Consider the following 21,822-nt stretch of genomic DNA (forward strand, 5'->3'; position numbering starts at 1 on the left):
AGGTCAACCTTAAAATTTTCAGCCAGACAATCGGGCTGGTGGATAGAATTTCCAGGCAGCCCGACTCAAAATTTACCAGCCACGGGCAGTCGGGCAGGCCGTTATTTTGATCACTGAGTTGCACATTCCTAAATCCCACATTATACAGAAAGTTACACATGTACCAATCTCACATTGTACGTAAAGTTACACATGTACCAATCTCACATTGTACGTAAAGTTACACGTACCAATCTCTCATTGTACGTAAAGTTACACATGTACCAATCTCACATTGTACGTAAGGTTACACATGAACCAATCTCACATTGTACGGACCAAACATACCAAACCAACACAACATCAAGGTCATTAGGCACATGGTGTTACCATCACAACCAGTCAAGCCACTTCTATCTTCACTTTACAGATCAATCTCACGTCATAATCCTTAAAGCATTATGCCCTGAGAGTCACAAACATGGACTTTTCCACACTGAAGCTGTCATGCTTATCTCATGTTACCGAGTGCTTTCATTTTGCTCAACCATGTATGATAGGTTAACTGTAATACCAATTCAAGCCACTATAATATCAATTCAAACCTGAAATGAACAGAATGTCAAAATATGTTAATGTTCCATATGCACTTGTTTGCATGCATGGTCAACAAAGGTAATTCCTTACTTGCACTGTAATTATTGTAATTCAAATACATTTCACAAGAAAGTTCTTTTCAAGTGCAAGATGAATACTGTCTGCTTTTGGGCACACGAAGACTATCCCTACTAGCTGCTTGGTCATCATTACAAACACAGCCCAGACAAAGCTGTAAACCATGCATGACCCCAGACTTAGTCACCTGTCGTTTTGAAGGAGACACACCTGTCGAGGGCAATCAAGCGAAGCAATGTTTTTTACACCGGACTTTTGATACTAAACTTGCTGAATCATTGTTGTGAGAAATCTCAACATTGCATTTAGCTGAAACATAATAATCTGTTTGCGAATCTCAGATAAGGCAACATATTTGGGATGTCTGTCCTGCAGTACCTTTACCATAGACCTAACCTGGCAGTACACTTTCAAAGACTAGGTTTAATTAATGCCCCAATGAATGACTGTCTCTTAGAGTGATCAACAACTGTTGGACCGTAAACCTTGAGTAAGTAGGCCAAAAAAGTGGTGTTTATCTGACTTCGATTAACACCACATTCTCCAAGACTAGTCATCCTTTACATCTGATGCAGAGAAACTAGCATCATCACATCCTTAATTGCACTGACAAACCATCAAAAGACCATTAAGTTCAACATCATTCTCCATTTCCAGCTTATTGAGTTCCATAATGGTGTTTTGAACTCTGTAATGTTTATAAGATAAACATTATGACACAGAGTGCCTCCTGCAAACAAGTGCAATCAAGACAACATGGGATACAAGTGCTTTGAGATAAACCATTATGAAATCAAGAGAAGTTTTCAAGCAATGAACAAGAACACTGATAGCAATAAAAGTACAGATAAGCAGGCTATAGAAAAGCTGTCACATCTCTTTTCACAACTTATTTCCAAACTACATGCTCGGTGGGGAAACTAAAAGTCTCCTAAGAAATACATATGTAACCGTGAAGAAAGTAGAGAATGGTGCTTAATGTGTAATGAATGTCATATCTGCTTTCAAATTGTGAGGTGATTATGTATTTCAATCTTGCTTTTTGCCAACTAAGCAGCCATTGAAAGATGAAGTCTTTTGGGTTTTATTAGAAGAAAAGTGACCAAACCATAGCAATCACCTGTCATCTCTGTTTCTTGCCATTCATAAGTATGTGCTTGTGAGTCAATATCATGATGACACCCATTGTCTACTGAAAGGTGATCAGCAAAGACATGCAAAGGCACTCAATCAATCAGATGTTAGTTATATAAATTACTAATGCACTGAATTTGGAAATGTCCTCCAAGATTAGATGTAGACACATGTTGACAGTTAATACCAGATGATACCAGACGGTATCTACAATTATTTTCAGTTTCAATATCGTAACAATATTACTTCTTTGAGAGGCATATATAGAAATTGGTGAATCAGATAAGAACAACTTTATGGATGAACAACTTCTTTATTCAGGTGAAGTGATGTTTTGATACATATTCTTCTATCATTGTCAAACAAGTCGATATTACTTGCTCTGCTACCGTCCATGCTCTTGCAGAGTGTAATGAAGGAATGCATCAACTTCAGTGCGTTGAAGTATGGTATTGTTGTAGATGTTGTTGTTATTTGTTTCTAAAAAGTACAGAATTCTCCAAATATGCTTTCAGGGGCACAAGGGACCCAGTATGTAATTCAAATTGACATGAAACACAGGTTCCTACAACTTAAATGCAATGGCAACTGTCTGTATTAATACATGTGACTGATAATCAAAGATTAAGACTTGATTATTCACATATCGCTGCCAGAATAATACTGAAAACGATTAATAAACTTCAGTTGATATCATTTTATTTTGCAAGACATCTCACATTGCATGTGTTACTCTTCAAATGGAAACTGAAAATGATTTATTACATGACAAGACAGAGCTCAGGTGCAACCTGAAAACACACAAACGAAAAAACCCCAGGTTATTTATACCATCCTGCAGCCACTGCCCAGTGCATCTCAGAACACAGACTTCAGCAAGAATACAGCACAAAAAAGAACAGGCTTGGAGCAGTGACTCTGATGACTACTCTAAAGTCTTGTGTGATTCTGACTGTTCACGTCTTGACATTTTATGAAGTAATATGAAATGATCTGATCAAACCCAGAATAATATTATTTTCTAAATCATCAATACCGAAATCCAATCATTACATATTGCTGCAGTGAATCACTGGGTTTCTTTTGCACAACAAGGTTATTACCTAAGCTTGGACCAGGTGGAAGAAGATATTCTTTTCCTTAACTTAGCAATGAAAGAATATTAGAATATTCAAAAAAGAGCAATGGTATATTCAGGAAACTGAACAATTTGTTTTTGAAACATAGGAAAGAGAAAATTGTTCACCTTGTATTTCAACAAAAGTATGGCAAAGTACTAAGCTCCAAGTCGTACACAGCACTGCACTTACTTAATTGTACAACAGTGATTGAGTGAGTGAATTTAGTTTTACCAGGGATTTACCTTTAGTCATGTATTTGAGGGTCCCTGGGACTCATGCTCCTAACTTCCAGGGGTCCTGGACAACGAAATGGAGGTCCAGACACTTAAATATTATCATTAATACTGCTATTGTATTGTGTATCATGATCAACACATCAATACACAGTAATGAAATACCATAACACAGCAAGTAGCAAACTCAGTGATAACTTACTCTTACTTGATTGCAATTCTTGCAGAAGTACTTTGACGTTTTCTGCATTTGTGTGGATGCAGTAATAAATTTCATTATAAACTGTCAATTTTTATGTGTATAGGATGCAAGAACTTGTGTCCCTTAAACCCCTGGTTTTACTCAGCTCTTAGCAACACTCCACAAATCACGTCCAGGCTTTACATATTGTACTCATGTGGGGAATCGAACCAAAGTCTTTGGCATGTTAAGCGGACGCTTCAACCACTAGGCTACCCCACCACCCAGCTGTACACCATCTGTTTGTGGTATACGAATTAACCATAAATGGAGTTCACAGTGTGCTATCAGTCATTAGTCTTGCAGTGTTATGAAATATGACATGGTGAAATGATCATTTTGTGTGGTAATATGCATACATGTGGCTGCTTGTACTAGCCCAGAGATGGTTCAGTTTTACAGTTTAGGTATAGGTTTCAAGACTCCATCTTGACCTTCAGTGACATTCAGACATACCCAGAATGAAGTCTCTAGTATGGCTGAGAACAAACACATGGGCACAAAATTCAGGCATCTCACACACAAAAACCAATTGATCTTGATTTGACAAGAACAGAACAAGAATGGAATCAACTGGGAACATTCTTCTGCGAGAAATCCTCTTGGATAATCTATATAGTCCTGATAATTTTTCCTTATTTATGAGAACATTTATCACAAGCAGACGATTAGCTGAAAATCATTAATGCACAACAAAGTTTTTTGTTTCATTCGTCTCCATAGTTTGTGAATTTGAACATAACTAATATTATTTAAGGCATGACAATGCTGACATAGGAAATGTAGCCATCTATTTAATCCCTAAATGGGAAAAACGTCAAAACACTCTTTATGAACTCCATTTATTGTGGACTGACTATGTATATTACATCTCTATGCATGATCACTTTTATTCTTTCCAAAATAAACAACACAATTCTCTTTCAGCTCAAACATGTAGAATATCAACTGGCTAACACAGATTGTAAACATGCAGCGTTTTAAGGCCACTGACGATCATATCGCATGAAGTCATTCTAATACATTTTTTACAGCACAGCATACAAGTATTCCCATCAATTTCCATTTCAGGCATTTCATCCATTTTATTGCTCATGGCTATAAATTTGCCAAGTCAACAAAAAAATCTAGACACTGGATGATAAAATTTAGTATTAATGTGATGGAATATCGATCAATCGAAAATACCATTGAAAAAACCCTTTCGAAATTAAACATAAAATCTAATTAATTTTAGGGCAGAGAAATGTGTCATAAGCCAGGGGGCATGCACCATCGTGGTGTTAGTGATATAATGCTATCAATATGTGGCACCACCACCACCACCAACTATTGTAACGTTCATGAAACCCAGTCCTTTTCATTATCACTGTCCATGTTCATCTTGAATGGATTGAAAACACTCAAATTACAAAAGCAGACCACAAACTGATGTCTACATATAGAAAATGTAATTGAAATTGTAACTTCAGTCCTCCTAGTCATAAAAATAAATTCAAAATATTACTAGAAATGAATCTCTTACTTAAAAGATTGACCTATATTTCCCTTGTGTGGCTATTTGTAAGCAATGAAGGTTCAGACCAAACACTTCGCCTAAGCTGACTAATCAGGACGTCAACTTACTACTCTACATTCATTTGTGTCTTGTTCTTACACATCTTTATCAGTACAAAATAATCATATATTCACAAGAAAAACAACAGAGTAAGTACGTGAGTTGTGATTACCCCCTTTGAACAGCTCTTGAGATGTATTTTCGTACTTCTGGAGGTAGCTCCAATAGTGTAAGGTCTTTATACTGACAAACTATGGATCAGGATGAATTTCCGGGAATTTCCACTTACTATCAACACTTCCTTACACTCAAAGCAAAACAACTTTGCAATAGGAAATACCAATATCATATAACATCCTTTTTTATGTGTTTCTGTCATGACATAAAAGCTATGATGCAATTATAACTGTATGAAGATGGTGGGCTGACCTGCCCTGTGCAAGTTTGAACAGTACTGTTATTAGACAAGGCCATGGAGTAGGAATATTTCTTAAAACGTGACCACAGACTGAAACCAACTCTCAGCTGTGACTTGGTGTGTTGCATGGTGTAGACACTATAGACAGCAAGTGAAAGAGGCACATGGTCCAGGTGATCAGATGGGAGTGAAACAGTACACTCTTACCACAGGATGGTACATATTGTGGTATAAGGCCTTCTGGTTGGCCTGTTTCGGTTAATGAGATATGATCATAATGCATAAAACATACACAAGTCCAAAACTTCCTCTGTTTAACAACATGGAAAAAATAACAGTAATCTTAGTTATTTTGAATGAATGAAATTGTCATTCTATGACTCGACAGAAACGACCATATGAAAAACGAAAATACCAAAATTTTGGACTGCATTTTGGTTTACCAAGCAGAAGGCAAAATACAGCAGTTCTCTGCAGGTACAGTATTTCAGAAGTAGTCAGGCCCTGTGACTGATAATTGTGTGTCACAGTATCCTGACAGCATCCCATGACGTTCATGCTTTCAGTAACTGTCATGCCACGAGCTGAGTCAGTAAAGCCCACAATGGCTGCAATATTGTTGTCTGCAGCAGAACACAACAACAAACTATAAACATGCTGGATAGAACTTGTTCGGCCACTCTATCTGGAGGCTGCCTTTCAATACCTTGTCTTGCCCACTGGATGAATAAAAAAACACATACAGCTTCATTGTTGCAAACAAGACTATTATCACGAAAAAGTTGAAATACTAGTTGATTTTCTCACGGGAAATTCTCAGCATGATAAGAGGTCACCAATCTGGAGTCAAGCATTAATGACTTTTACATTTTTATTGCTACTTCAGTATATCGTCTTGTTTAATAAGTACTAATAAATACAATTTAGTCAGTTACATAATTAGATAAAAGCTCATTGTCATTTGCTCTATGTGTAAAATATACCATGAAAACAGTCAGTGCTGTCAAGGCCAGGTGATCAAGATCAAGGTCGAATAAACCACAGACATTTTCATGGACATCAGTATACTTACATTCCTGCAGGTGTGTTTCATCTGTCAGCATTCTTCAGTTTGTCCTTATAACACCATGGACTAAACTGATTTTACTTGAATATTTAGCCTTTTATTACTGACATAAGACATGAAATAGGCCTGGAGAAAAAACAGAAATAGAGCATAGTCCATGAGGATTAGTTGTGGCTTTACTAGGCTATAGTTTATTTCAGCAAGCTAGCATTTTCCTGTAACTTGATCTGCCCAAATGTGTTTGCCACATGGGAAACATCAACAATCAAATATGCCAGTGTGAAGAAGGAGACTGGATGTTTGCCAACAGTCAACTGCAAGGCCTATTCAAATAAATACATAGGTTTTTTCCCTCCGTGGTGGAAAAATTATTCAATACAAATTATCGAACCAACATGTGTTTCTGTGAATTTCATTTCATAAGACTACCATGAAGAAAAGGTCCTTTACATCTGGGAGAGAATTATCTCTGTAAACAATTTTGTAGTGGTGTATATTTTTACCCTTCTGTTCTGGAAATTATTGCTTAAGATGTAACAGAAAGTACTGGTGTAAGGCTGAAATGTGAACTGCTTGTAATAAAGTAAGGGGGCTTTCTTTTAGTTGAGGGTAAACATATATTTCCTGCATGCCAGCATCGTCAAATGACAAACACATGGTGGAGATTATTGTTTCATTTGAAATATTTCCATGAATTACCTCTAGGGCTTCTGTCAGAGTGGCAATAACTCATAATACTCATGGGAGTGTTCAATACTTGAGAGGAACTTTCTATATACAAACAACTGTTCCGTCAAGCATAAGCCTGCATAAACCATGTATGGTTTATAGCCAACTATGCATATAAGTTTCACGCTATCAGTCGGACTTATTATTCTATAAAAACCTAACTGTTTGATTGTCCTGATATTTAATTTGCCATCATCCTCAACATCAAAAGTCTGTTTTAGCAATTCAACTGTTTTTATTTGCTTTAACGTTTGTGAATTAGTGAACATGCATTTTGTCTTTGTAGTCACAGTTTCTGTGCATCTCCATACAGGCTGCTGCTGTTGTTGTCACTAAAGATACTCATACCAAGACTAATGCTTTGTCTCTGAATATATATTTTGATAGTAACAAATTAACCAATATAAATTGAAGAGAGACCAGATATTCTAGACTTGCTTCATTAAAGGCTTCAGCATTGCAGAGAGGGCTTGGCAGGAGGGAAAATAATGTGGTTCAGGGACTGTGAGAGAGACTAACTCGTACTATCTCTACACTATTAAACAGTACCATGTGCTGACATCTTATTTGCTCACCATCGATGCATGTTTTCAGGCATCTGCAATGTTTTTCTTTGTTAAATAATTTCCACACAGATGTTCACAGAGAGTGTTTGAGTGCACGAGTGTAGTTTAACAATGCTTGTAAACAGAAGCAACAAAACTCTTTCAACATTCATTGCCAAAGGTGGAGTCGATTGTACAATTGTGACTTTATCATGAGCAGATATTTGTTTCAAGAGTATCGCTTAGTGTAAACAAGTTGTGTCTGAACCTGACAAGCCAGTGATCCACTATTTGATATAATGACAGACCATGTGTTTATGAATCACTATGAAATAACAATGACTCCTGGTGTTCACGAAAAGGTGAGCGTATCCTGCCCCACTGGTGGCACCAATCATAAACATATGCTCAGTCTAGTCAGTTGTTCCCCTGAAATAATTCAGGAACATACTGTATGAGTTAAATTGCATCAGACATAATTTGGGTCACTGATGCATCAAATTTGGAAATTTCCTCCACATATCTAACGTGAAACGTCTTGAAAACTTTACTGATGCCTTGAATGGTGTAACCTTGATTAAGCAACTTCCAAGCAAGTGTGTCATGACGCTCTTTGAAATCTTGATATAAGAACATGTGCAATTGTACCTCAAAAGTTCTGAAATGTAAAAAAAGGCTAGAGATGATGGAATATTACTCGACATGAAAGGGAAATTTACTATTGGAAAGTTGAAATCATCCCTTTTGTCATACAGCCTTGTGGAGATGTTTTGTTTCACTGTGAATCTTTAATATCTAAATATGAAACAGTTGAGGTAGTCTTACTTGTCTCCTTAATTTCAAGATCTGGACTGACTTGCACGAAGCGATCTTAACGCTACAATGATTGTAACTCCCATTCTTCAACATAGGCGTAAGATAGTCTTAGCGCTAAGATTGCTTTGTGCAAGTGGGCCCAGGTGAGTAAACCAGTGGAAGGCAACACCATCCCCATAGTATACCTGCAGGATACCTGTGTAAGGTGAGGGATAGTCAGACTTTTTAGACTGATGACATATAAATATACCCTCCAATATCTACTAGTACTTAAATCAATATTAAGCTGGCTTATGATACTGGTTGTATTCTGGTATTTACACATTCTCTTCCCACAGAGGTTACTTGTCAGATCTTCCTATGAACCTCTGTTCTAATACGGCCATATTTCCTGGTTCTCCAAAAATCCCTTACCAACAAAAAATCGCAACAAGAATATCTCCCTCCTTTCTATCTAATCAAAATACCTGTTACATCAACTTAGATCCAACCTGATTACAATGCAAACAAATAGGGGGCCAAAACAATCCCTCTGCCAGCGACTTGTGTTGATGTGACACACAAGCAATTTAATGGCTAGCTAGTTCATTGTTAACGAATTTGATGGAGATGCCATTGATCCCCAAATTACACGACTGAGTTTTGTTTAAAAGAAATGTCTGCACATCCCGCAGGCATTCTCTTCCCACAGAGGTTACTTGTCATATCTTCCTACGAACCTCTGTTCTAATACGGCCATTTTTCGCGGTTCTCATAAAATCTCCTAGCGGCAAAAAATGGCAGCAGATTTATCTCCCTTTTTTCTGTTTAATCAGAACACGTGTTACATTGACTTAGATTCAACTTGACAAATGCAAGCAATGAGGAGAAACAAAAATGACATGACTGAGTTCTGTCTAGAAGAAACATTTGGGTATCGCACTCGGGAAGAGGTTCTAGTTTTCACGATGCATGCGGAAATTACCGAAATCTTTCTAAAGATCACTTTTGAAACAAGGTTGCTGATTGCACTACTAAATCTGATTGCCTCCAATCACAAGTCTTGAACACTCGCACCACGAAAGGGTCGTATTAGAACAGAGGTTACATAGGAAGATGTGACAAGTAACGACTGTGGGAAGAGAATGATCTCGCACGGGGGGAAGGTTATAATTTATTTCAAAGCATACGGAAATTCTGGAACCCTTGCTAATGATCAGTTTTGAAACAACATCGCTGATTGTACAACTCAATCTGGTTGCAACCAATCATGAATCCTGAACACATGCACCATGAAACGGTTGTATTAGAACAGCGGTTTGTCTAAAGATATGACAAGTAACCTCTGTGGGAAGAGAATGGAATTTTCTCTGTAACATATCTTCACCTCCATATTATCATTTTATCAATTCCTTGATTTCATTTTCAATTTGGTCATTACATCACTTTCAGCCCCAAAGATATATTCACTATACATCAATGGCACATCAATCACTTGTTACTAATGCCTTAGTCTCTGAATATACATAATTTTGGCCGTAACAAACTAACCCATATAAACTGACAAGGAGCCCCAGGGAGAACAGAGATTCAGAACCTGAAACGGAGGAAATCTAGACTTGCTTCATTTAAGGCTTTAGCATTGCTGAGAGGGCTTTGGCAGTAGAGAAAATAATGTGGTTCTGGGAGTGTGAGACAGACTAGCTGACATGAGACCACTAAAATATTGATGGGTGTGGCACTGAACAACAGACCAAAAAAATGAATCGATATCTATTAACTTTTGAATCAGTTCCACTCAAACAAGAACTGGCATAGTGCTGTACATAATTGATGGCACTAACACAGTAAAATTTGGACGAATCCTGGAAAATATCATAATCATTATGATTGATTATCATTATATGTGTACATGTGAAATGTTCACAATTTACAAGACAAAAGAGCAAGGAATATCCCAGAAACACTGTCACATACATTAAACGAGAAATTGTCATCCATATTATTTGCCTCTTACTTGTGAAAAGTTTGCTTTCTTTTAAAAAAAATGTAATGACAAGGTATGCATTAAAGCTCATGACAGTGAATAAGAGCTTGCAATTAATTTCAGACGCATGGGATGTTCGAAGAAGATTTCGGTATTTTTGCAAACTTTACGCATTCTGTCAACAGAAAGTGTGCCCAGAGTGACACTTCAGTGACACTCACTGGAAAGGGTATGGCTGATAAATAGCTCATTAGATCTTGGTCCAACAGCAGGGTTGCAGCTCCAGAACCCTGTGGCCCTCTAACTATAATATCAGTGGAAAACCTTATCTGGCCCCCCAAAATCTACAAGCAATTGTTGTGTCATCTAACATGTGGAGAGTACACAAGAATCATGTAAAACATAATGGTATTGTTTTAATAACAAATATCCAACAACAATGATATCCCCCTATGTTAGACCTATTAATGAATAGGCTCCTGATAAAACAGTATTTCCATTTACCTAAGTTCTTATTAGGGTCAACAAAATATGATGATTTGCTCTTATCATAGTCCTTATAAGGGTCCAGATAAAACAATTATAGCTCCTTACCTTACTCCTTGTGAGGGTCAAGATACAACCAGTATATCTCAGCATCTTACTCCTAATGAGGGTACAGATAAAACAATTATAGCTCCTTATCTTACACCTTGTGAGGGTCAAAATACAACCGTTACACCTCGTCATCTTACACCTAATGATGGTCCAGATAAAACAATTATAGCTCCTTATCTTACACATCATAAGGATCTACAGAGCAACTTTCATAACAAACATGACCAGACACAGATAACTATAGGCTACTCCTGGACATTATACAACAATTCATGCTAGTGCTAGAGAAATGTCAGTCATTCAATGAGACAGCAGAACTATCCTTTTCCTAGCAAACAATGAGGTCATATAAAGTGAAATAAACAAGATAATTTAAGGTCCTAATTATTTAACAAAAAAACCCCCAAAATAATCAGATTCATGTATTTATTCATCAGTATAGTGGAAGCCTATGGGGCGTGGTGGACCATCTTGCTAAATCGCCAGTCTAGTGATCCAGGGAGATGGAGGTGACAGGATCGAACCCATTTGTGACCAGGTGTAAAAACCAAAGCCCACTTGCACAAAGGAATCTTAGCACTATGACTATCGTAAGCCTGTGTTGGAGAATGGGAGTTACAATCATTGTACAATGTGACATAGAGACTGACATCCAACAATAGAGGGAAACAAATACCAGCGCCTTGAGCAAGCACTAGTTGCATGGATATGAGCGCTATATAAATATCCTATAATGAAAAAAAAAAAAATAAATAATAACAAGCTTATCCATTTTTTTCTGGATATTATGGCTTCATTCTGAAGAGATGTCATCTATTTTGGAGCATGTCACGGTACATTCAAAAAGATACTGAGCATTTTTAATGTAGTTTTCTGGGAAGCAGGCACAGAATAAATCATTGAATTTTTTAAGATATAATGTTCATCTCTCCTGGAATTAATTTCAGTTACCTTCACGGCCACCACACCAAACCCATGATTGGGCCTGCCACTTTTCACAGTGGTGAGAACAGGTATTGTATTGTCTGAAACATATCCCCTTGTGAACATTTATCTCATGATAAACAGTTAAAGATATAGACAGTGGTATCTCCCATCAAATTTGCTCATTTGATCCAAATTTACTACAGACATGAAACCCTTCCTATGGTGATCACTATCAGATGTTGTAACCAAACTGTAGCTACTGCTACCAGATTTGCTGTAACATGACACCTATCATTTCATCATGGGAGCACCTGACACACTATTGGCTAGGTCTTCTGGATCTGTTTGGTTTGGGTGACCTACATTACAAAGTACTAGGCTTGTTCTCAAGGATACCATGACTATCTATCAAGGTCAGTAAAGATGGGAAACATGTTGATGCAAATACTAAGGAAAGCGAGAGTATACAGAGTTAGGTCTAACATACTGGAGTCAGGTATGTCACCTTAATGAGAGAAGAAGGTAGGAAGCCCCTGAGGATCTGACAAGTCAAGGAATCTGGGACTCAAAACTATAATCAGTAACTCCTTACACAAATCAAGAGTTATCCTTGGGTTACTATCCATGACCTAAACAAACTCTAAAACATAAGACAAAATACTCAAGCTACTGTTACTTCTCAAAACCTCCAAACTTCAATTAAAGAGTGAGTGAGTGAAGTCTTATGTTGCTTTTCAATATTCCAGGAATATCATGGGACACCCAAAAAAGGGCTTTACACATTGTACACAAGTGGAAAATCAAGTTCACGTTTTTGGAAAGATGAACGAACGCTCAAACCACTATGCTACCCCAATGCTGGTTATGGTGCATACGGCAAAATCATCAGATTACATGCAGCTCATTGCTGACAATATTTCAAAATGAAAATAAAAATTCATGAAAGAAAGAAAATTGAAACTTTTTATGAAAAAAAACCCAACATTTGATGGAATATTCATTCAACAACTTTTCAATACATATGCAAAATTTCAGCCCTGTTGCTTTAAATAGTAAATATTTCATTTGCCTGCCCTGAAGCAAATTTATGGGTGCGCGCAAGTACAACTTAATTAACTGTATTTGGTTCACCTACGTGTGAATCTAAGTACATCTTACCTTAAGTTTGGCCTGGATCAGCCTTGCCTTCGCTTTAAGGCAAGGCCGACCGTACAAAAACAGCCCAAATTACAGTACTGGGCTGTTCTAAAGATTATAGCCCTTGTGAGGAGATGGTTGCCAATGACAACGGCAATAAATCATGTTGATACAAGTAACCTGACACACTGCTGGCAGGCTGCCAAAGGTTGCTGGGTTGCAGCCAATCCCAGTAAGGTGTTATCACAAACTTTAAATGCCAATGGCAATTTGCTCAGTGGGGAGCCCACCATCGCTGGGCATTTACATGCAAATACAGCAACATAGTCATAAGTAAATATTTGAAGTCTGGGAGCGCAATAAAAACCATGTGAACCTGATTAGTAGTTGCCACGGCAACAGCCCATAATCAATAGCGGAAACCGCCAGGGTTCAGGAGCCAATGCACAACAAAAGAGCCTGGCCGTGTAAATGGGCGGGCATTATTCAGCTGGAGTTGACACATGAACAGAGATAATGACACAATGAAAGGATTCCATCCATGCCAATAATGCACTTTACTGGTCCCTGGTACACTGCTGAGCCCATTTAAACTTGCATTAGCATAAGAACAGAAGCAAGCTCTGTACGCTTTATAACAAGGCAGGGACATGAAGTAGTATTGATTTCAATGATTTTTTTTGTGATTTGCTATACGCAACACAAAATATTTTCATGTTGATTGATTGTGTAAGTGTTATACAGAGAATACTATCATTTCTCTATACAGTCAAAAGTGGGAGAGATGAAATTTTCACAATGTTGTCACACAAAAATGTATATTATGCCCTGGGGACAACATAGCAATATATCTGTACAAAGTGTGTGAACAACCACACTGTACATATCCTGACAGCCTTGGTATTTCAGACACCACTATCTTGACTATGGATGTCATATGATGTATCAGGTTTGAAAACCCTTCCTGATTCTACTTACTGTAGGTAACATGTTTCCAATTGTACATCAATATTAAAAGTGTAAGTATGTCAGCATTCCTGCTATTAAACAACATGTGGGTTACGACAAGCTAACATCCACTGTTGGGCAAGAGAGAGAATGTATATGTTCAAAACAGCAATATTATTCCCTACGCACACCATGCCAAATGCTTATTACAAACAAATTTGACAATAATTCCTTAAAGCACTTTAAGTCTTGCTACCATGGCACAGATGTTTCCCATAGATGTTCAGTTTTCTGGGGGAAAGCTTGAGAGACACCATAACTAGGTTCAATGGCAAGTCAATGCAGAATTCAAGCACATTTTTTTTAAAACAAAAAACATTTTGTTCATATAATACAATCAACAAACCCTATAAAGTACCATACAATACCTCTGCCATGAGACCAGCCGATTGTATATTTCAGATTGTATCATGAGCATGTGTTCATCAGTCACAATCAAACAGTGACAACACCAGATCTTTGTGAAAAGGATAAAAAGTATGGAACATATATTAAAAGTCAAAGTTGGAAATTGCATCAAACATAATTCTTTTCACTGATGCATCAAATTTAGAAATGTTGCACATAAATCTCCCTGAAAGTTTTACTACAGAGTTGAAAGTTGACATTCTGATCAAACAGCTTTTCAGCAAGTCATATAGCTGTCTCTGATATCTTTACTCAGAGAGCATGCTCAACAGTACGTCAACATTGTGAAATGTAAATCCAAAAGGCTTGAGCTTTTGGAATACTGAATGGCATAATGGGAAGGTTAATACATTGTGACATAGAGGAAGACATTCTGCGACAATTCAGTTTGCTTGAGCCTTCAGGAAGGCTATGACAGAAAAAAATCGCAGTCTGTGGCTATAGCTAGTTGTCCGAAGCTCGAATACTGAAACACTTCTTGTCTAGTAGTAATAATATTAAGAGCTGATCATAGTTCATGGTCAATACATAAAACTACTCTCTACAGAAACAAAGAAAAATTCACAGGCTAAGGCTAATGGGCAACCAACGTTTTGGCACAGTGAACAGCTGTATGATATATAATATAAAGTATGTTAATCTGGCTAATGTCCCTCTGTCAACGGAAGCATTGCCAGACCCAATTGCAAAGCAAGTGAAGTCCCACAACTTCCATATTTTTTTAAAAAAAAGCTCACATTTTCCCTTTGGAAACCAACATATTTAGCTAAACTCACACTTGCTTACTCACAAATCCGAACTCATTTGGTCAGATAACATGTCCAAGACTCAGTTAACACCATAGCATGTGATTCACAATTTCTCTCAAACTTTGCAGCCAAAGAAGTACATGGACAAGAAATGTTAAACTTCACAGTTAGGGAAAACAAAGAATTCTGCAGTAGGCCACTTTAAAGAATCAAATTTTATACGATATGAAGACTATTTCAGCTACAGCCAGACAATGAGTTACCAAACATTCCAGACACAGTTCATGGATCAGACCAAATATTACCTACCACAATTTTCTTGACTTGTGAACAAGGCTATCAAAATGATAAACACTACAAATAGTTCTGATTGATCTTATTTCTCAAAAATGTTTAAAACCTGGTGGGCTGTCAACTTAAATGTCAAATTTTATTCAATTTAAGTACACATATGAACAGAGATCCGAGTCTGAGTCAGTCTTTTCCTTTGGAGTAGCTATTCCTGTTCACCTGATGTCTTGCAGCTTCTGATATTTCTTAGTATTTGGCAACAACAAAAAGCTTAATTGATATTAACAAATGCAGTGATTACAGAACAATATTGTTAATGCTTTTTGTAATTTTGCCTTTGACACTAAATTAAAACTAGAATGCTAATGGCCCAACCATTGGGTATGTAACTTTTCACAACAGTCAGCAAAAGAGAATGCCCCAGTCTGTCAGGCAGCCATGCCAGCTTAATACTTGTTAAACAGTTCAAAGTAAACCATACACCACTAATAATCAGAATATATATGCAGGCCTACCATACAAACAGTGAACATAACATCAAACTGAATTCATATACACCAAAACAGAACTCATATACACCATAACAGATAAAAAAAATCACCAGAAACTGTCACAATATCCTCTAAAACCGAAACAACCCCCCTGTAACGGAAAACTAATTGTTTGAAATGGTAACAAAACTCGCATATCAGCTACAACACCGCCCAAGAACGGTTGCCAAGTGCACTAAACGGCAGTCAAAGCATCCAAAAATGGCATCCTGAAACGGCATAAATATCATCAAAGATGGCGGCGAGGAGAGACGAACAGGCTGTAGTCAATAATGTTTTTCATCACCCTGAGTCTAATCTTGAAAATTTGACACCAGGATGTAGTGCATCAACCCCCTATTGTATTAAGCTTCAAACCTATGTTCATACTTCCCAATGTTAGGCTTGCGATTCTGCATAATTTGGTCCCCCTGGTGATTTTTGTCCTGTTTTGGTGTATATGAGTTCTGTTTTGGTGTATATGAGTTCAGTTTTGATATTTGTTCACCTTTTGTATGGTATTCCTGTATATATATTTATGAGATTGAACTGAACACTTTTATTATGTAGGCTATCTGAAACTCAGATTGCATGTACAATGTGTGCTTTAAGTAGAAACAAAAACTGAAGACATGGAAAATTGATGTTTCTCTTAGGCAGGCAATGCGCCTCAGATGTTAAGTGTCTATATTTTCAGCATGTATGTTTACAGCAAGTTTTTGTCTTTGAACACTCATGTCAATGTTTAGAATATATGACAATGTATTTAACATGTTTCCATTATGAAACAATGCATGAACCTGAATAAACTTGTTTCTGCAGTAGCTGATGTGAATCAAAAGATTGGGGAAGAAGAGAAACAATTACCTCATGTTCATGAATCTTACCTTCATCAGGAAGGTAAATATAGACAATCCTTCATTATTGTCATGGCTAGGTTGAACAACAACAACAACAAAACTTTGAAAAAATCATGTCCTATGAAACAAATATGGAGACTCAGACACACCAAGATATTACGGTTTCCTTTTCCATGCACCCTTGTAGGGATTTAAGTCTCAGCACAATTGCAAAACATTCATTTGTCACACAACGTTCACAGCTCATAGCTTAATTCGTCAGCTGCAGTAAAATCTAGTGATTTATTCCGATAGTTTGGTTGTCAGGGAATTCTAAGGGTCTGATGTGTTTTGCCTGCCCTACATGTCTGTCATAGAATGAAGGTGACACTGACATCATAACAAAGATCATCTATTTTCAGTTTTGCTTTGATTAGACTAAAAAACTCAAGAAGCTTGTAGGGACTGATTATCAACTCATCAAACAAACATTTGACAATAAATTTAGGGTGTTTTACTGCTATCTTACAGTTTGTCAAAAATAAATTATTGACAACTTCTACTTTCATAATAAAATGTAATATCACTAATAAAACATACTTGTAGTGAACTACAAAAATATCTTCATCATGTGCACATATTTGTCTTTTGTATAAAACTAAATCAGAACCCACTAACAACATTATGTACTTATAAGTAACATTTACTTATTCGGTTGTGTCGTTGAGTGATATTCAAGAATCTTGAAATCGCATTCTTATCTTTAGAGCCACCCATTCAAAACGACATATATCTTCAACTTGACTAAATAAGGTAGAAAAAAGTTTGGATAGACAAACATTAACCAACCTGAAACATTTGAATATCATCCACACAACACATCAGCAAAACATTCAAATATATATATTGTTTTTACAGCACTGTGTGTTCATATGCAGTTCATGCGGACTGTTTCCACAATACTTGGTTGCTAAGCAATGACAGTAGTGTTCTTCAATAAAACATATCCTTTATAAATGTATTGCATTCTTGTATCACACAAACCCTATCTGTTAAAGTTACATTTCTTAAAGCCTTTGGTACGCCAAGTGTTTCTGTAATATTGCTAGTTTCCAAAACAAACAGCTCCAGAAGAGATGTTTAGTAGTTCAGCTGACAACAATCAACAGCTCCAACACACAAAAGAATCATAATACAGCATTGCTGCTTTTGATAAATACAAACATAAATACCATATATTTGTGATACACACCTAGGTTACACTGCAAAATAACCACTAACTACTGTTTTCATTTGATCAGTTTTTCACACATTGGCTTGAAGGTAAAAATAATACTAAAGATGGCAAACTGTCACAATGAAACAAGGCAAAAGAGTAATTTCTTTCAACAGATTGTTCAAATGTGTAAAAACATCCTACGTAATGTACCACTATTAGTGACTACTCAAACGTTTGTAAGGTTTGGATAAACTTTGTCTTTGATACGCGTAGTTTTCACCAATACACACACAGAAGTCAGTAGGTATACACAAGCAACTGTCCTGACACGTCTGAGGATCCAGAAGTGGAATTGGCCTTCAGCAACCTATGATTAAACTATGATGATAACTACCTCAAATAACACAATCACATGGTCAGGTTAGCTGAATGACTGATGTATGTCATGTCATCAAACTTGTATAGATGCTCATGATATCAATCACTAGATTGTCTAGTTCAAATTCAGTTACTTATGGAATGTTGTCATGTACCTTGAACAGTGCTGGGTGCAGCATGAAACAATCCAAGTACTGAAAACAACAGCAGCAGCTGGAAATATGCAGGAGGTGAAGGAAACACAGGGAAACACAAGGGCATATAAGCTTTAGGAGTGTGATCCAAAATGAAATAGTGAGCGAGTGAGTTTTGTTTTACAATGCTTCTAGCAATATGCTACCAATATCACAGCGGGGAACACCAGAAATGGGCTTCACACATTGTACCCATATGGGGAATCAGACCAGAGTTTTCAGTATGAAGAGCTTCAACACCATGTACCCCCAAATAAAATAGAAAATATATGAATGTGTCAAAGCTTCAAGAACAAAACAAAGCCAACATAACAACCACATAAAAGACCAGCACTAACAAATTTAAACTGACAGAAGTTGTTAAAGGTGACAACATTCATGGTGTTTGTGGTGTTGACTGATAACAGTAATATCTCATGAATAACACGAGGACCTGGAATAAAATCAGTTCATGATGAGTTAATTATCAGTTATTCAAAACTTATTTACTGCTGTACACCAACAATGTTTCAAGTCTCTCACACATAAATGAAATGTCATTTATACTGATATCCAGAGTGGCTGAAAGAGAATTTGTTCACCTAAATACTTCAGATGGGTGTGACTCAACAACAGAAGGCAGTAAGCTGTCCCTGGTTTGTGCTGAACAAACATCACCAATGCCAATAGACTGCTGTTATTTATCTTGTCCTTTAATAGCATCTTCTGCTAAAGCAGACCAAACATTGTCATACATCTCCACCAACAGACTGACGACTTTCTATGCTTTCCTCCATATTTACTCCAATCTTGAGGGAGTCATTAACCAACCTCTTTTATAAGGTGTCCATTTACAATTTTTTCCATTATTCTAGAAGAAATCTAAGACTGCTATCTTCATGTTCTTTTGTACAAATGTTTATAAAGGCTTTTACATTTAAAAAATAATTCTATTTTCTATTTCTTGAGGGAGTCTTCTGCTTAGAAGTTCAACATCTGTTCTGGAATAACAAACCATGGTGACTGTTGATATTTTTAGATTATCATCAACCAAAGATTTTTTCCATATATCTGCCAAACTTGCAGATGCGAAGGAATGGGTTTTGTTAAATATGACAGTATCTCACTCTTTGTCCACTTCCAACTTTAGTTATGTGATACTTATTTTTCTTAATTGGTTAAAGCACCTGCTGATCCTAGAAAGGTGAAAACAGAAGAAAAATACAAAATAAAAAATTACTATTACTAAGTAACTTTGTATGAATGAATTCTGAAATTTCATTTTTGAGGTTTTCCCAAACGAATAACATTGAATGAATGAATTCTGATATTTCATTTTTGAGGTTTTCCCATAATGATTTTTTACACACACACATATACACAAAGCCATGGACCTAAATAAAGAGGCTAAATGGGCAGGAAAACCTCCACGCACACAAAGTCTAAATGTTTCTCTTACTCAATGCCTTAAACATTTTGTAGATGAATATGGGAGGATACAAGGCCACTTGAACATTGTCATTTCCCGGGAAAAACATTTGGCCATCCTAGTTTGCCATACAAAGTAAACACATTGGTCCTTTCTGTAATCCCACACATTGGGATGTGGCAAAAGAACTTCTGAACGAACACTGTAAGATGTACATTATTAGCACACAAAAGCTATTCAAGTGAAATCATGCAGAAATACCAGTGAAGCATTGTTTGTCTGACAGTGGGGCATCTCAAACAACTAAAGAGGAAATATTACAGGACAAAGTTATCTACAAGAATCTCTTCCCCAGGTCAGGTTACTGCTGAAAATAGTCATCTTGAAAAGGCTTGTTGAAGCACAACCTAAACAATACTCCTGCCCTATGCTTGACATGATCTCGACATTAAGACCTTTGAGCATAAAACGATGGGGTTACACTAGTCTGAGAGAAGCATATGCTGTGTTAAGATTATCTACTAGTATATTTCGTACTGCTCCCTTTACTGTAGTGAGTGAGTGAGTGAGTGAGTGAGTGAGTGAGTGAGTGAGTTTAGTTTTACGCTGCACTCATCAATATTCCAACTATATGGCAGCGGTCTGTAAATAATCGAGTCTGGACCAGAAAATCCAGTGATCAACAACATGAGCATCGATCTGCGCAAATGGGAACTGATGACGTGAGTCAACCAAGTCAGCGAGTCTGACCACCTGATCTTATTAGTCGCCTCTTACTACAAGCATTGTTGCCTTTTATGGCAAGCATGGGTTGCTGAGGACCTATTCTACCCGGGGATCTTCACGGGTCTTACTGTAGTGAACTGTAGTCTTTGTGAAGACATTTTGGTAATAGGACATACAAATATTGTGCTATTACATTGAACCCTCCATGTGTAATATGAAAACACTTCATAATGTCATTACATTGTAAGTTACTTGCGTATCATAACACTGCAAGATGTCATTACTTTTTATCTTACCTCACACATAAATGTTGCTGTCAGCTTGGCTGAGCACTCTTCTATTATTTTCAATGTAACCAACTGCCAGTGGCAACTCATTTGGTACTTCATGGTACTTCATGTTTGAATAACATTGACTTATGTATGATGTATGGAAATTATGGATGTTCTACGAATGCAAGCAAAGAAAGAACACTAAAACTGTTTTTCTTGAAAGCAAATTCTAGCAATGGCTACAAAAAAAAATGTACCTGTGCTTCAGACAATTCAAAATTAACATTCCATCAAATGCTTGTGCTTGTCTACTTCAAAAAATACATACATTTTCATGAATATTATCAGTTTTACTTACAAGGTTGAATTAAATTGATGTTTATCAACTTGTTCATATGAAAGTGCAATAGTAGTCCCTGCGTACTGAATTTTGTACATCACAGAAACTAAAGCACTTGTTGCAGGAATGGCTACATGTGACCTTCTAACACCTGTGTAAAGGCTAAATGTAGATACTGAAATTAGTTTCATGACAAAATATCTGAATGATACGCAAAACATACATCATAATAGTGAAATTGTAATCGGAAGGATACGGCAATTGTGTTTACTCTTGCTAAAACGACGTTCACCTCAAAGAAATTGCCTAATATGTACA

General features: G+C 36.8%; 1 protein-coding gene across 4 annotated transcripts in view; it reads right to left on the reverse strand.

Annotated features, from left to right (window-relative positions):
* The window catches only part of LOC137278572 (uncharacterized), a 78,051-nt gene that overhangs the window by 15,444 nt on the left and 40,785 nt on the right, over nt 1-21,822 (reverse strand). The window contains exon 1 of one of the 4 annotated variants that reach the window (XM_067811029.1): nt 13,164-13,207. The exons of the other annotated variants lie outside the window; for them this stretch is intronic. The gene's annotated coding sequence lies outside the window, so the exon portion shown is untranslated. Of the gene's footprint in view, nt 1-13,163; nt 13,208-21,822 lie in introns of those variants that run through there. 4 annotated transcript variants of the gene reach the window in all.

Source organism: Haliotis asinina, chromosome 3 (assembly GCF_037392515.1).
Source record: "Haliotis asinina isolate JCU_RB_2024 chromosome 3, JCU_Hal_asi_v2, whole genome shotgun sequence".
NCBI lineage: Eukaryota > Metazoa > Mollusca > Gastropoda > Lepetellida > Haliotidae > Haliotis > Haliotis asinina.